We start from the raw sequence: 15,728 nt of genomic DNA on the forward strand, positions 1-15,728 counted from the left end.
ATTATCATTGGGTTTTAAAAATAATTTTCTCTATTTACATAACATTAATTCTTGTTTGATATTGAGGAGATTGATAAATTAATAATAATGTATTTTTTATCATAAATAAATTAATAGTAAATTTTAATTTAAAATTTATATTTTTTATTAAAAAATTTAAAAAAAAAAGAATTTATATTAAATAAGTAACTCTTCATATTAATAAATTAATAATAAACTCATATATAAATTTATTTTATATATTTATTAAATAAATTAATAATATAATTAATGTATCTTTGACTAATTTTTTCAAGGATTAAAAAAATATAAGTTGTATTTAAATTTAGGACTAATTTTATTGAGACCCTAGTGTAAATACATTGAGTAGCCACAAATTTTAAATTTCATCAACTGATACCCTTATAAGTGTATTTCATATATAAATTTTATTTTTTAAGAATTAAAATTTAGTTTTAAAGAATTATTAAATACTCTCATCTAAAATATTTTTATTTAAAATCTTTCTAAAATAAATTTGATAACCTGAATAAATTTATAGGGTATTATTCCATAAAATTTGAAACCAACGGTGGTTAAATGTATTTACATTAAATATTAAACCTTGGGAAGTATCATTGAAATTAACCCTTAAATTTATGATTCTTGTTTGTTTACACAATATTAAAATTAACAAATAATATCAAATAATGAACATTAATTTTTTATTAAAAATTGTCAAATATTCATGATTCTAACTCCATGAATTCAATGGAAGGAATGTGTTGGACTTTGTGAAAATCCTCTCCTCCTTCTCTAAGTCTGTCCAAGAATGTGTCTAGAATCCCACTTACTTTCATTTCCCGGAGGGTGATAATGAACCTCTCAATCCATCGGGAACTGCCTTCAGTTGTTGACACTTCATGATCCTCAAATTGCAGAGACTGGGCATGCTTCAATGTCAAGTGTGGAAAGCATTGTGCTCTGGTAACCTGGTGATGCCTGCAGCGAGATACAGTCTATAAAGATCATGATGACAACCCGAGAGCAGTGGCCTTGAATTAATCTCCTTCCTCAATCCTCCCACTGAAGAAATGAAACGACACTTAAGACGGGGCACAAGGGTTTGAAGATTACCTCCAATTGTTCAATGCTTTTTATAGCATGAATATGCAATTTGCGAAGATTTTTCAATTTGATAAGACCTTCTACAATACATTTGTTTGGATCAATGTACCTCAGAATCTCCAAGTTGGTCAACATGTCCAGCCGCAGCTTCTTAGCATGGATTATTTTGTATCTCCAAGGAAGATATAGATGTCTCAATTGTTGCATCTTCAATAGAACATTTGGGATTTCTTCCCTGCTTTTTATCTTCATAATGTATGAAAAATCTTGGGATAGGTCTAAGGTATTCAGGCACCTCAAATTGGCTATAGATGATGGCAACACTCTTCACTACTACAAAAAAACAAAACAAGGACGCTCTTATCCTTGGCGCTTTTGAAAAAGCGTCATTATTTAGTTAGATATACTAAAATGTTGACGCTTGTTTACTACGGCGCCTCTATAAGCGTCATTGAACTGTAAAAGTTTAAAGACGTTGGCGCTTATTTTAAGCATCATTGTATACACATTTCAATAGGCGTCCTTGGCACTAAAAAAACGCCATTTTCTTTCTTACATAGAATGTAATATATTTCCCATTACCTCCATATGATTCGCTGCACCTGTCAAAAGACAAATTTAGCACCGCCACAAGCCTTAGAAGACCAGTTGTGAGTATCGAAACCCTTCGAAGACCTAAACCCTCAGATCGTAAAAAACCCTAAACCTTCACTCTCGTTGAAAACCCTAGGCCTTCACTCTCGTTGAAAACCCTAAGCTTTCTCTCTCTCTATTGAAAAACCTTAACCTTTGGAAGAGTACTATATTCAGACTCTAATCTACAACTATTCTTAACCTGTCGGTAATGGAATCTCATAGATTTGAGTGGCAACGAAATCAAAAGTGAGGTGGGAGACAATATTGGGGTGATATATCACATCGTGAAACAACGACGTGTAGTTGGTGAGTAGCCGAGCTGTTTGGGGGTTTTCATTTTCAAGATCCTGCTCCGATCTCCTCTGTTAAGCAGCCAGAAAATGTGAAGGTTTCTGTTCTTAGACCAACTCGAATCTGATCTACATCTGGTTAGGAAGATTTATTTTGGGGGTCAATGTACATAGTTCGAATCAAAGGACCATCCAGATAGAGGAGTCCATGGGTTGGAAGAAAATGAAGCTTTATGGAGATGATGGTCACTGGAGGTAGCATAGGCATGGAAATTAGAAATCTTATTGTGGAAGGTAAAAAGTTTTAGCAAAAGTGAAAATTTTTAATTGAAAAGATTTCAGAAATTGGGACTCCGTGGATTGTGAATTTGTGACTTGAAGGGTTGGTTGTTTGGAATGAGTTTTTGCATTTTTGTGGACAAAGCTGCAAATTTTCATATTTTTATGGATGAATAATCCTCTGCATGTATAAGATCCTTGTAGGATTTGAAAATGTATCAAATTTCTGTCATCACTATAGTGGCAATTCCTACTTGTATCATGATTCTTGACTTGAATACCCAAGTTTCCAACTTAGTTGGGGGTGTGGCAGTTCTGTTGCTGGTTTATCTTCTATGTCATTAAGTAAAAGGGATGTTTGGTAAGTCTTGTATGGTATACGATGGAGCCTTTTTTATTGGTAAATTCACATGTTGTTTTTCCCATTGAACTGTTGTTTTTCTTTCTCTATTTTTTTAAAGCTAATTTTGGTTGCAATTTTGTGTATAGTATCTGGAACAGAGCCTCCTTAAGAGTTATTCATCTAGTTGAAGGCTTCCCTTTGTGGTATTGCTACTTTATGCTTGCTAGAAATATTTAATCATCAATTAACTATCTTGTGTTTATATCAAAATATGATGGCCAGTTTGCTATGAGGGATTTTATTTGCATTACTAGTTGATAATCACACTTTGGAAGGTGAAAAGACCTTCATTTAATAGAGGTTCGTATTTTTGATCGGATACCGAATTGTGTTTACCACTTTGTCAGGCTATGCACTTCAATTTGGCATTGGGTTATCATTTCTAATTCAAATTCCATTCCGATTGTTACCCTTTCCGAATAATGCACAGCAATGACACACAGCGTTTGGAAATTTCAAAATCTTGTGTACAGGATGCCATGAATTTAAACAATGTACTAATATCTATTATGTATTACCTATCTTTCCACCCTTGGATTCATGTTGTGGTTGTTCAAAAATACCCCATTATGATTCATTTCATACTGTGCAACATGAAAGGAGAATGAAACTTGAAGCTTCTGCCAAGGCAGGACATGGATCCTTTCTACTCTTGATAGCCAGTTATAATATTTGAATCCATATTCTGTTATTTATAGTCATTGGCATTGGTGTTTAGTCCCTTGACTTCTATATCAGTCCATGGTGACATGATGAAGAAGGAAATGGAGGCAAGTGCTCTGCTGGGGTCCATGGCTTTGCAGTGAAGCTTAATGTGGTAAGGCCATTCAGATCAAGATTTTGTTTTCTGGTTTTCTTTCGTACTTCATTTTACTGGGGTTATGCGTTCACATCCATTGTTGACAATTTTGGAGAAATTTATGAGGTTATGCAATTTAGACTACATTTGAACATATGAATTTCAATATTTTCATCTGGGAAGTTATTTTCCTTAGTCTCCAGTCTCCACTGTAGTTTCCAATAAGATGTTTTATATTTTGTGGTTTATAGATTATTGCACTTGGCAATATTACATAAGGTAAATCCATACTTTTCATATAAAAATTATTATATTTCATGTGAAAGTTACTACTATTTTTTTATTTATTTTTAAAGATAGAAGCTTACTTGTTATCCTTGTACTGATGTTACTATTTTTCAGTCTTAATCTCTAGTAGTGTTTTTCTTGCTATTTTGTAGTCTTACCATTTGATTTTTTTTGCTCAAAATCTCTCCAAATTTCTTCTTGGTTGATTGAAAAACATGATGAGCCTATGTTTTGCAACAAATTCCCATCTATGGTCACTATTTTCCTCACCTCCCCTGAATCCATTTCCGAAGTCTGTGCATGTCCATGGAAGATTCCACAAAGACCCTTGAAATTAAATGTGAATTTTTTTTAATTTAAAAAAAAAATAAAAGGTACAAAAAAAAAATTCCTTATTGACTAAACAAGAAGAAAATTAGCATAACACACTTAAAAATCTTCTTTGTCATCCATATGTAGAGATGTAAGAGAAATTCAAATGTTATAATATCATTATTGGAAGTGATTACATCAGTTAAGAAAAAAAAGGATGGAAGGAGCAGCATTGGGTCAAAGGCTTACAATAAGAAGAAAGCATGAGCCTATCTGTTAAGCATTGGTAAGATTTGGGTTAGGCCACTTGAAAGCTAATGTTTGAGATAAAAAAAAAACCTATAGGTATAGAGCTTATTGGAAGGGATTCACTTATTAATGTCATTCAAAATATGATTCTCTTTCTTGTGTTTATCTATTCTAAGCAGAAGATTTTCCAGCATTAACCTTTGCTCTGTGCCAAAGAATGCCATTCAACTATACTAATTAAACTATCTAGAAATTAGGAATTAGTTATTTATATAAAAACTGAAACAACTGTTCTTTGAATTAGGTGGCAAGAAAAAAAAAAAAAAGAACACAATTGCAATGCTTTCTTAAAGAGGAAAACATAAGCTAGGTGTTCCAGAATGTGACAAAAATCACAAGGTAAAATTCCCATTTCAATGTTGATTCCCAACACCTAAAAAAATGCATAAAACAGGAAACATAATGGAATTCTTTCTAATTTCTTTTACTTGTTCCTTATCTAGTCTCTTATGGATGGATTTCTTTAGATATATGAGATTTGGAATTAAGAGATAGGTTGGAGCCCTATTTAAGTTTCTGTTTTTTGAGAAACTATCACAATTTGGAGATCTACAACCATTTTGTCTTTACATTTTTCTTGTTAAACATTGCAATAATCAGTTTTGAATTTTGCCAAAACGCCTATAATTGATGTGAATGTTTATTAGAATATGTGTGGTGTTGTTGAGATTGCTTCTATTCTCTTTATATAAAAAAAAAAAAAATTGGTATTTTTTCTATGGTGGTGAAGAAGCATAAGAATAAGGGGCTTGAATCACTTGTATCCTATAATAAATAGTTTGGACTAAATGAAGAAAAAATAAGACAAATTAGTGGGACTATGCTGGTATTTGACCTTTAGGAAAACACTTCAATGAATCCCATTTATCAAGCCCAAGATGCAGATAAAAATTCTGGTATTTGTCCCATAGCCTCATGATTCCAATGCATGGACCATGCTCTGATTAAACATTTATTGCCTTTGCCTCCTGTAGGTCTCAAGGTGTATTAGGTTTTCTACTCCTTCAGTGGAGCTTATGAAGTTCTAAGACTGCTGCAGAAGGCTTCATCTCGAATTCAGGTGATGCACTCCCACTTCTCCAATGTTAATGAAGATTATATCTGAAGTATAATATATGTGAGTGACCTTATTAGTTATATAGATGGAATCTTGTGATGTGTTACCTTATTGGTAGTGCTGATTTTTCTAATAGCAAATAATGGTTGATATAGTTATTTAAGAATTTTGATTTTCAATCCTGCTTGATTCCTAGAAGGAAACAGAAATGTTAGAGCAAAGCTAGTAAGTCCATCACAATCTTTAGATCATTCTTGCGAACACCGATGCAAAGAGGCTTTGTGGATTTCATTTTATAGATCATATCCACCAACTTGGCTGTTTCCAAAGTACTATAATGAAATGAATTCTAATAAGCCATAGCAAAGGGTTAAAACTTAATTGGGAAATCATATTATTTAATTTAGATATGCTCATTGAAATTTTGGCTTATTGCCATATGATGAACTTCTCTAGTGACCTTAATGAGCATCCAAGTTCAAGTCAATCTTCAAACCTTCTAGGTGCAACTTTTGTAACTTTTAGTGATTAGTTTTTTCATAGATAAATTAAAACTGAAATTCCCTATCATTCTTCCTTCTCCCATTTTCTCCGATGAGCTAAACAAGCACTACCTATTCTTTTTCTCTGAATAAACACTACATATCCTAAATTTCATTAGGAATTCTCTTGAATCTTCCTGTTTCAGAATTTTTTTTCCAATGACCTATACTTTCTACCCTACTCAAAAGGTCTTAGGCTCTCTTGCTACTATTGTGGTGATTCTGAAAAGGAAGGGAAATCTAATCCAACTTAACTATTTCTGTCTAAAATGCATCTCATCCAAAACCAATAACAAGAAATCTCACCTAGTTGTTTACTTTGTTGCATTTTATGTTACATGCCATTAATGTAATTTTTCTTGCTTATAAAAAAAAAAGAAAAATTTGCAAGCCACCCACCTCTCTCAAATTCTTTATTTCTAGAATTGATATACTCCTTCACAACTAGGGCATCATCAAGAATTTTTTCTGCCTTCACAAATATTATTCTAAGATTCTAAGATCATCTCATCAATGACCCTTTTTAGCCTTTGAACAATTTTGCCATGAGTTTATAATGACCCCTTACCAAACTATATATATATATATATCAACAAAATTTTATGCTTAGATTTAGTTCACAGAAAATTTGAACCAAGTATAAGGAGAAAAAAAACATGAAAATGAAAATAAACAAAAAAAGAAAAATATAATAAAAATTTAAATTAAATTCTTATTTTTCTACCACAATCCTCCAATTTTCTTCCTCTAAAATTGTATAAATTCTCAAAAAAATTATTCTATTTCATTAATTTTTCTTTATATCTTTGAAACCAACTAAACAGAAAATGAAATTGCGCCTTTGTATTATTTATTTTCTTTTTCTTACTATTTCTCTAGTTTCATATAAAATCTCACAAAAACTATTTATTTATTTATTTAAAATTAAGTTTTTTCCTAAATAACCAAGTAATTACCCAACGAGGAGTCATACTTTTCATCACTTTCCCAACCAAGTAAGTGCCCAACTAACTCATTTGCATTAACCTAATAACTATAAATCGCATTTACTTAATTGGCCAATCTTCTTTAAAGCTTTAAATGTGTCTGGATCCTTACATTGTACAAATCCAAATCCTTTCTTAAAGCTTTCATTGTTCAAACTTGTACTTTTATGAGGTTCTTTAAGAGTTATTGAGAATAATTTGCTCCTTGTTTCAACTCCTCTAATCTCTAACACCATTTTTTCTCATTCCAAATATTAAGGTTGGAAAAATCTAACTCCAAATAAAAAGTAAGTTCTATTGCCTTAGTTATAATAATTTCATAGTTATAATATTAAGTATGATTAAACCCAACTTAATGTTCATAGCTAATTGCTTTTCTTTCAAATTTTAAAGTCAAAACTTGAGATGCTTTTTTCTGAACATCATCATGCTTGTGAAGAAGTTGATTCATTGTTGCTTTCATAGTATAATAAAGGGTCACCATTCTCAACCCAACCACCTTCTCCTTTTTCCTTGCTAATTTTGCTTAGGTAAAATTTCATCTTGTTGAATATTTATTTTGGGTTAGTTAATGTTTATGTCATGTTTCATTTATCCTCTTATTGTTTTGGGGTATTATGATTTGTCATTTTTAATTTTTGATGTTATATCATATTTGGAAATATATTACTTGTAAAGATTTTTTTTTTTTTTTACTAATGAAGAATTCAAATTAAATTTCCATTAACTTTAACAAATTGATGTTTCTCTCTATTTCTTAATTTGGGGTTTGCAACAATTATTTGGCTTATTTTAATGATGTAGGAGATGAATGGGCATTAAAGATTCAAAGTACTAACTTAAACTGTACCAACAGTAATTTTGGCTTAGGAATTTGACAGTGTCAGTGATTGATTTTCCATGTTTTCTTTCTATCTTGAATTGTAATTTTAGTTGAATGTTAATAGAAATATTAGACACCATCACAACATCTTATCTCTCTTCTTCATGTTTTCATTTATTAATTATAATTTTTCTTTTTTAATATATTTATTTATCTATTTATAGATCACTCTTCTCTTCCTAGCTTGGAAGAGAGAGAAAGAAAGAAATAGTGAAAGATAGAAAGGGATAGAGTGTTCTACTCCACCATCTAAGTATGTGATGAAAAGTGAGTACAATTAAACTCTTGTTACTATTTTTATTATTTTTGAAATTTCTACGGCTATTCTATTCTGATTGATTTAATTCTATTGCTCCTAATTTACCATTCCTCAAGGCTGAATCACAGCCTAAATCACAATTTATTTATTTTTTTAATTTCTCCTTAGATCTAGAATAAATTTATTAAAATTGCATGACTTCTCTATCATTTATTTCATAAAAACATTCAACTACTTTTTGAACTTTTAGGTTGAATATATATTTGGTTAATATTTAGTATTGTGATTGGGTTTCTTAATTATTTTCATTATGTCAGTTGTATTTTCCTTATTGACTATTATATTACATAGTGTTGTTAGCATATTAAAATTTAAATGAGTCTAAATCTCTTAAGCTGTTATAACATCATAATAGTAGTTGCTCCTCCATTGCATATTAGTAGCCTCTACATAGAAGAGGTGCATGTTAAGGTTTGATTTCTTACTATCCCTTGTTCTTGTTTTGTTTTAGGTATTAAATATTAATCAAATTATTGCCAAAAGTTACTCTAGATGGCTTATTATTGACCACAACTAATACCAGTAGGGAAATACAAAAGTTTGACTATTCTATAGATGGGTTCATAAATTTGTGTTCTCCTCAACATGTTTGTATTTTTCTATCTTTTCTAAAATATTTGTTTATAATATTAATAAACAAGAGATCCAACTTCCAATATTTTTCAATAATATATCTTCATATTGTTCAATGCAATTAGTTGCACTAATTAGACAAAGTGGTCTTCTATCAAGAATATAGGGGAAAAAAAAAACAAGGCTATCATTCTACATGAGAACAAGAGTAGGAGGTAATGATTGTGACAACTAGGAGTAAGGGGTTAACTGCTAATAAGATAGAATTCTATTTGTACTATAACTTTATAATTTAATTATTTACTTTTATAATTAGATAAAATTTTGATCATGACATAGTGATAACATGATGGTTTTCATCGTGTTTAGACCTCGATATTTTTTTTTATTGTGCATTATAGGACTTATTTTTGTATTCAAAATGCTTTAAGAGGTCACCATTAAATGTCCATACAGAGCAACCCTAACTCATATATACACTCTATAATAAGCATTTAATGCATATTTATTCACTTAGAGTCTATGAGTTTATTAAAGATTTAATTTAACTGTTAATTTATACTAAAAATACAATATTTTATCTCATAAAAACAAAATTTATTTCTTCTATGTTGTTGAATAAAAAATTGAAGTACATTTTTTTCCTTATTTTGGGGAAAGCATAATATGTTAGTTGAAATTGTAGTTAAGGTATTTTGTTGATAGAGTATGAATTTATTTATTTAGTTTCAACTCATTGGTCTCCTTAATGAAATATTTTGTATGTCTAGTTTTACATTGATGAATTCTTTATGAGGTCTTTTTTAAAGTAATGCTCTAAAGGTGCAACATAGAGATGACAATAGAGAGCTTTTTATCTACATTAGAATAATTTGTTATATTTTATTTCGAAAACACTTCATAATATAATTTTTTTTTCTTATAATGAATTGAAAGGAGCACAATCCATGTATGTAAGAGGCTAATTCATGTAAGCAAACTTGATAACCTAAATTAATTTTGTGAAAGTTATACTTTCATTTATGCTTATTATTTATTGTATGTATATATAATTTAAATGTTTTCTACTCTTCCTTATTTTTATTTACAGGTTACAAAGGAAACTTGTTTGCTAAAAGAAGAGAAACCATTGTGTTAAAGAAGGCGAAGTCAAAAACCATGGAGGTTGAACTATGCTTTTAAAGATTATGGTTTATTTTTGTAGTCTTGATACCAATGCTTGTTCTTATATTAGAATTAGAAATTCTTATTGAAATATTTTGGTATAATTAATAAGTTTATGTGTAATTAATATATATAGGTGGTTACATTAACTGTTTAAACTAGGTTCATGTATATCAATATTTGGATATATTTTAATTAATAAAATTTGATTTTATTTTATAGGTTGTAATTGTTTTTTAAATTTAATTATATAAGAAATAAGTTATTTTAATAATGGAATCAAAATATTATTTTTTAATAGAAATTGTTCAAAGATGATGCTTTTATAAGCGTCATTGTTAATGTGAAACAAAGAAGACATTTTTAAAAGTGTCATTAATAAAATTAAATCAAAGATGGCGTTCGCATAAGTGTCCAGAATGGTAATTTTATACAAATTATTTCAACAAAAAATGTTCAAAGATGACACTTCCACAAGTGTCATTGTTGACATTATTCAAGGATGACACTTCTTAAAACGCCATTGAAAGCATTAATAAAATACGACGCTTCCTGAAAGTGTCATTGTTAATTGTAACATTTAATGACAGGAGCGGAGATGACGCTTCAGGGAAGCGTCATCTTTTACTTTTCTTGACTCTTAAAAAACGTCATTATTTCACTTTTTTCTTGTAGTGCTTGTTCTACTATTACTTAAATTCAAGTACCTCAGGTGGATAAGATTCCCTATTGTTGTAGGAAACTGGCCTTGCGTTATCTCAAATCCTTTAAAGTCCAAGACTCTGAGTAACTTAAAATTTTGAAAAGCAGGTTTGAGTTTCTCCCAATTTCTTATCCTAAGTTCATGAAAACATAAAAGGGACCTGATTGTGAGGGGCTCCCCTCCTCATGTTCCTTTTCCAACCTGGACACCTTGACCATCTAGCATAAGTGTGCAACCCATTCAGATCATTTTGTTCAGACTACGACCAATTCCATCTGACACCAGGCATAAAAAGGCCCTTTCCCTCTACAGGGCCGGACGGCAAGGGGGGTCAGACCCCTGAAATAGATAAGGCTATCCAATCAAGTCTTCAAAGACTTGCAAGCATACGTGATCATTCACGTCTGATATGTGAACGACTGATGGGACGTCTTCTAACCCTCAAGTCCATGTCAATTAATTGCTAGGCATAACCCTAGACCATCAACAGACTGAGAAGATAGGCGGTTGCACAGTCCAACAGCATGGCATGTCAATTGATGACACCTGCCAACCACTCAAAACTATGATGATTGTCCTACAAGTAGCTGGGCAATCATCATTATAGAAGAAAGTCAAGGTTCCAAGTCAATACTATAGTGGTAGACTCATCAACACTATAAAACCTCTCTAAAAAGCACAAATGAGGTACAAAAATATATACGCATTGACCCTCTCTCACTAAACAACTTGAGATATTCTTGTATGACTTAAACTTCGGAGGGGCATGCTTGGACCACCTATCCAGACATCCTTTTGTGTAAGAAAAAGTCCACCTAGTTCCATTATTTCTAGGTGGATTCTTTGAGAAGCACAAAAAATGGAGGAAAGTTGTCTAACCTCCATAAAGTTGGATGAACTTGACTCCAGTTGGCTTATAACCAACATTGACATCATCTGTGGGAACAACTGAGGATGTCAACACCCTCTAAAAGTTGATCATCAGCTATAGGTAACGAGGCCTACTTTGATTGGTGAGAGAGCATGGAAAAACGCCAGCGCAAGAATGATTGACAGATGTAGTCTCTAATCCACTAAACAAGGTGACTCAAGAAAGAAAATGAAGAGTTGCGTGCCCAAATGTCATCTGCGAGCCCCTCTCAAAGTCGACAACCCCAAAGCCAGTGAATGGCCTCAAGACATACTGATGAGGTGTCTTTCCATGGGAACACAGAATTCCCCTCTAGCAATCACACGATGCGATATGAGGAGGAGCTTTCACCAACCCGCTAAGTGCAGTTGGACAAAAGCTCCAACTCTACTCGAGTGTCAACAAAGAGGAGGCGCGACAGGAGGTCACGTCTATTTGACGCAATGCGAGCCTGACTGGAACCTCAGACACTTGGCGTAGAGGGAAAAAACATGCATAGTAGAAACCCTAGAGGTCCGTCTGGGTCCCTCAAACGCAGCAATCATGTCGGAGTGGCCCTCTCATCCGCCAAAATAGCAATAAGCTGGGACCCCAGCAGATCGGGCTCCACCCGATTCCATCAGCCAGCGATTGGATGACATGCTTTCCAAGTCGTTCGACCCTCACATTATGAACTATGAGCCCTCAAAAGGGTTCATAGTACCAAAACTCACGACATACGACGGAACAAGCAATCTGTTTAATCACATCATGCACTATAGGCAACTCATGACCCTTAACATAGGTAATGATGTACTGTTATGAAAAGTCTTTCCAGCCAGCCTACATGGCCAAGCTCTCTCGTAGTTCCACTACCTCCTAAAGAATTCCATGGATAATTTTCGGGATCTATCGGAAGCCTTCGTGGGACACTACCTATGTTCAGATCGCCACAAACAGAACATAAGCACCCTACAAAACATCAAGATACAGGAAAATGAATTCCTGAGAGACTTCATGAAACGGTTTGGACAAGTTATGCTCCAAGTAGAGTCATGCAGCATGGATGTCAAAGTCCTCAAACCAATTGAGGCAAGCTAGCAATGGACAGGATGGCCAACAACAACTGAATCAAACTAGCCTGACCCCCCTTAGTATCTCATATGAAAAACTCATTTTGTTTGGAAATCCATCACCCAAACCTCCGTGTTTACTAATGTCAATGTCAAGAATTTAAAGACACTTCAAAAAGCCTTAAGGACTCAACGTGACGAGTTTGCATGCTTGTTGTGGATGTGATCATTGTACCTTTTTACTTAGTTTTAGCTCTCATTCTTTTCCTTCATTCATTATTTTATTTTTATTAAGATGTAATAAAGCCTAGCATTTGTTAGCCAGATTTATTTATTAATAAAAATGAGACTTTTTTTTTTGGTAGTGACTGAATTCAAGTGGTTTCCCTGAGTTGCCTACATACCCTTCAAAGAGAGGGGATCAAGTCAAACGTAGTTCCATTTTTTTTTTACACTCTAACTTTTGCTAAGACTAAAAAAAAAATTTAATCTTGCGAGCATATGTCCTAATGATCGCTTGCTTTTTCGTCATTTATCGCATCAAAACACAATTTATAGTCTAATTCACTATTTTAGAGCAGTTTGTACCCAATCAAAAATGGTTTTAGTACAAACTACAATAGTATAGTGGTTTTTAGGTGTCGTCCACTAGGATGGATTATTCTCAGTAATTAAGGCTTGAATGAAATGAGAAGAAATGATTGTGATAAAGTGAAATTGATTTGAAAAATCAATGTAACAATGGTCTCAAATTGGGAAGAAAAATAAAATATAAAATAGAAGAAAATTAATAAGAGATGAAATAAGACTAAAAGAAAAATTTAATCTTGCGAGCATATGTCCTAATGATCGCTTGCTTTTTCGTCATTTATCGCATCAAAACACAATTTATAATCTAATTCACTATTTTAGAGCAGTTTGTACCCAATCAAAAATGGTTTTAGTACAAACTACAATAGTATAGTGGTTTTTAGGTGTCGTCCACTAGGATGGATTATTCTCGGTAATTAAGGCTTGAATGAAATGAGAAGAAATGATTGTGATAAAGTGAAATTGATTTGAAAAATCAATGTAACAATGGTCTCAAATTGGGAAGAAAAATAAAATATAAAATAGAAGAAAATTAATAAGAGATGAAATTCTTGGAGTTAGGATTTTCTAAAAAACAATTTTCATGGTGAATAGATGTTGAGATCTAATTTTCACCAAGTTAGATTGAAAACCTAAATTTTCATCTAAATTGAATTTTGATTTAGCTTTAGATCTAGATCTAATTTCTTTTCAAATTAGGTCATTTAATCCAAGATATCAATTCAAATTATATATTCAATTCATCTTAAATTATCTTCCAATGATTCACACAATGGAACTATTCAATCTCATCAAATCTAGCTTTAAGAATTTGATGAATCTACCTAACTTGCATTGTAGTAATCATCCAAGACAATTTGAAGAGAAAAATCCTCAAATTTCAATTAATCAATCAATTAGATCAAATTACATTTGCAATTCAAGTTCATTTCTCTAATTCACCATAGATCTTGCCTTTTGATCCTCATTTCTCCGAGAAAAAACGAGATTTAGCCACTCATGCTTGGAGATTTGGTCTCACAAGGCATGTTTGACTAGCGAGAAAATGAGATATAATGAAGGAAATTAAAGAATTCTCTAGAGAGAGGAAATCTGGAAAATTCTACAATTAGAAAATGTCTAAAAGTCCCCTTAAATGAGAAAATTTAGTTTCTATTTATAGTCCAAGGTCAAGTGGACACTTGACATCATCTTAGAGGTCTTCTGAAGGCTTCTTCACCAAGAAATATGAATTTTAGTAATAAAATGCCCATTTCACACGAGATCCAGCACTTTTGCACGAGGTCCAACAATTTCGCATGACTGTGGGAAGTGGAAAATGCATTAGCACCAATTTTGCCTTCTTTGAGCATTTTGCATGACTGTACGAAATTTTCGCATGGTCATATAAAATCAGTTTTTAGTTTTCCCTTTGAGCTGCAACCAAAATTGCCTTTTGGTCCATTTCGCATGACTGTGCAAAATTTTCGCATGTTCATGCGAAATGGAAATACTTAATTTTTCAACTCGTTTTGCCATTTTTCCATTTCTTTCTCTTGATTCCACTTCAACTACCTCCAAATCAACTCCAAATCCCGATCTAAACCAATTGCATTACTTCTTTCATTGTGCATTTGGATCATCATCAACTTTATTTGTTCTCTTCAATTTGATTCATCTCTTTTGTCACCAATTTATCAAAATCATACCTTGAAATGACTCCAAAACTTCATAAAACTTGTTAGTAACTCTTGCAAGGGCAACAACATGTTAATTAAGTGTTTTAGGCATAATTACTACTCAAAATATGTGAAACTTATGAGAATTATTATCTAAAATATGTTCTTTTTTAGTAGTAATCACCTAACTTTTATCTAAGTTGTCTTTTCAATTTTTCAACTTAGCGGACCTTTTTTTTTTTTGTCATACGTAGTTTATGCTCATGCAGGCCAAGAACGATACTTGTCTTGAGTTTGATTGAAGGATGATAAACTCATATCCTTTGAACAAAGTTTAATTGAAGGTCAATGATGACTTGATCTGAAGTAAACTTATCAACAATTTCCTTTGCAACTCAATCCGCGAATAGAATATGACTATTCCAATAAAATGCATAGCATACGCAAATAGAATATTTGTTATTGATAAATAAGTTATTTTTAATATCTTATCATGTGTTTTGAACTATTTGAATTTGCATGTTTGAAAACAAATTTATTAAAATTAACCAATAATAAGTTCTAGCCTCTTTGGTTTCATTTTTTTACAATAAATTTCTTATTTTTCTCAAAGAAATGTGAATATAATTTTACCTTTCCTTTTATTTATGGTAAAAGGAAAAACAATATCTAAATTAATTTTTATTGAATAAATTAATTAGCATGAAAACTCAAAGTATTATCTTTTTTTTTTTTCTAAGAATAAAGAAATTTTATAAATATATAAATATATGCATGTATCTTTGATAATAAGTAATTCTTTGTATTTTCTCGTTTGATTACAAAATATTAATATTTATTATCTTGTATTTTATATGCAAAATATTT

The 15,728-nt window shown here is 31.7% G+C and overlaps 1 long non-coding RNA gene across 2 annotated transcripts; it reads left to right on the forward strand.

Annotated features, from left to right (window-relative positions):
* The first annotated feature begins 1,640 nt into the window (after positions 1–1,640).
* On the forward strand, positions 1,641–10,125 carry LOC117910713. 2 transcript variants are annotated; one of them, XR_004650739.1, is made up of 4 exons: positions 1,641–3,532; positions 5,398–5,540; positions 8,056–8,158; positions 9,874–10,125. It is a non-coding gene; the product is annotated as an uncharacterized LOC117910713 (long non-coding RNA). The 2 variants fall into 2 exon arrangements; XR_004650738.1 differs by having other exon boundaries at positions 1,643–3,532; positions 5,398–5,483.
* The last annotated feature ends 5,603 nt before the right edge of the window (positions 10,126–15,728 follow it).

This window comes from Vitis riparia, chromosome 3 (genome assembly GCF_004353265.1).
Source record: "Vitis riparia cultivar Riparia Gloire de Montpellier isolate 1030 chromosome 3, EGFV_Vit.rip_1.0, whole genome shotgun sequence".
Taxonomy (NCBI): domain Eukaryota; kingdom Viridiplantae; phylum Streptophyta; class Magnoliopsida; order Vitales; family Vitaceae; genus Vitis; species Vitis riparia.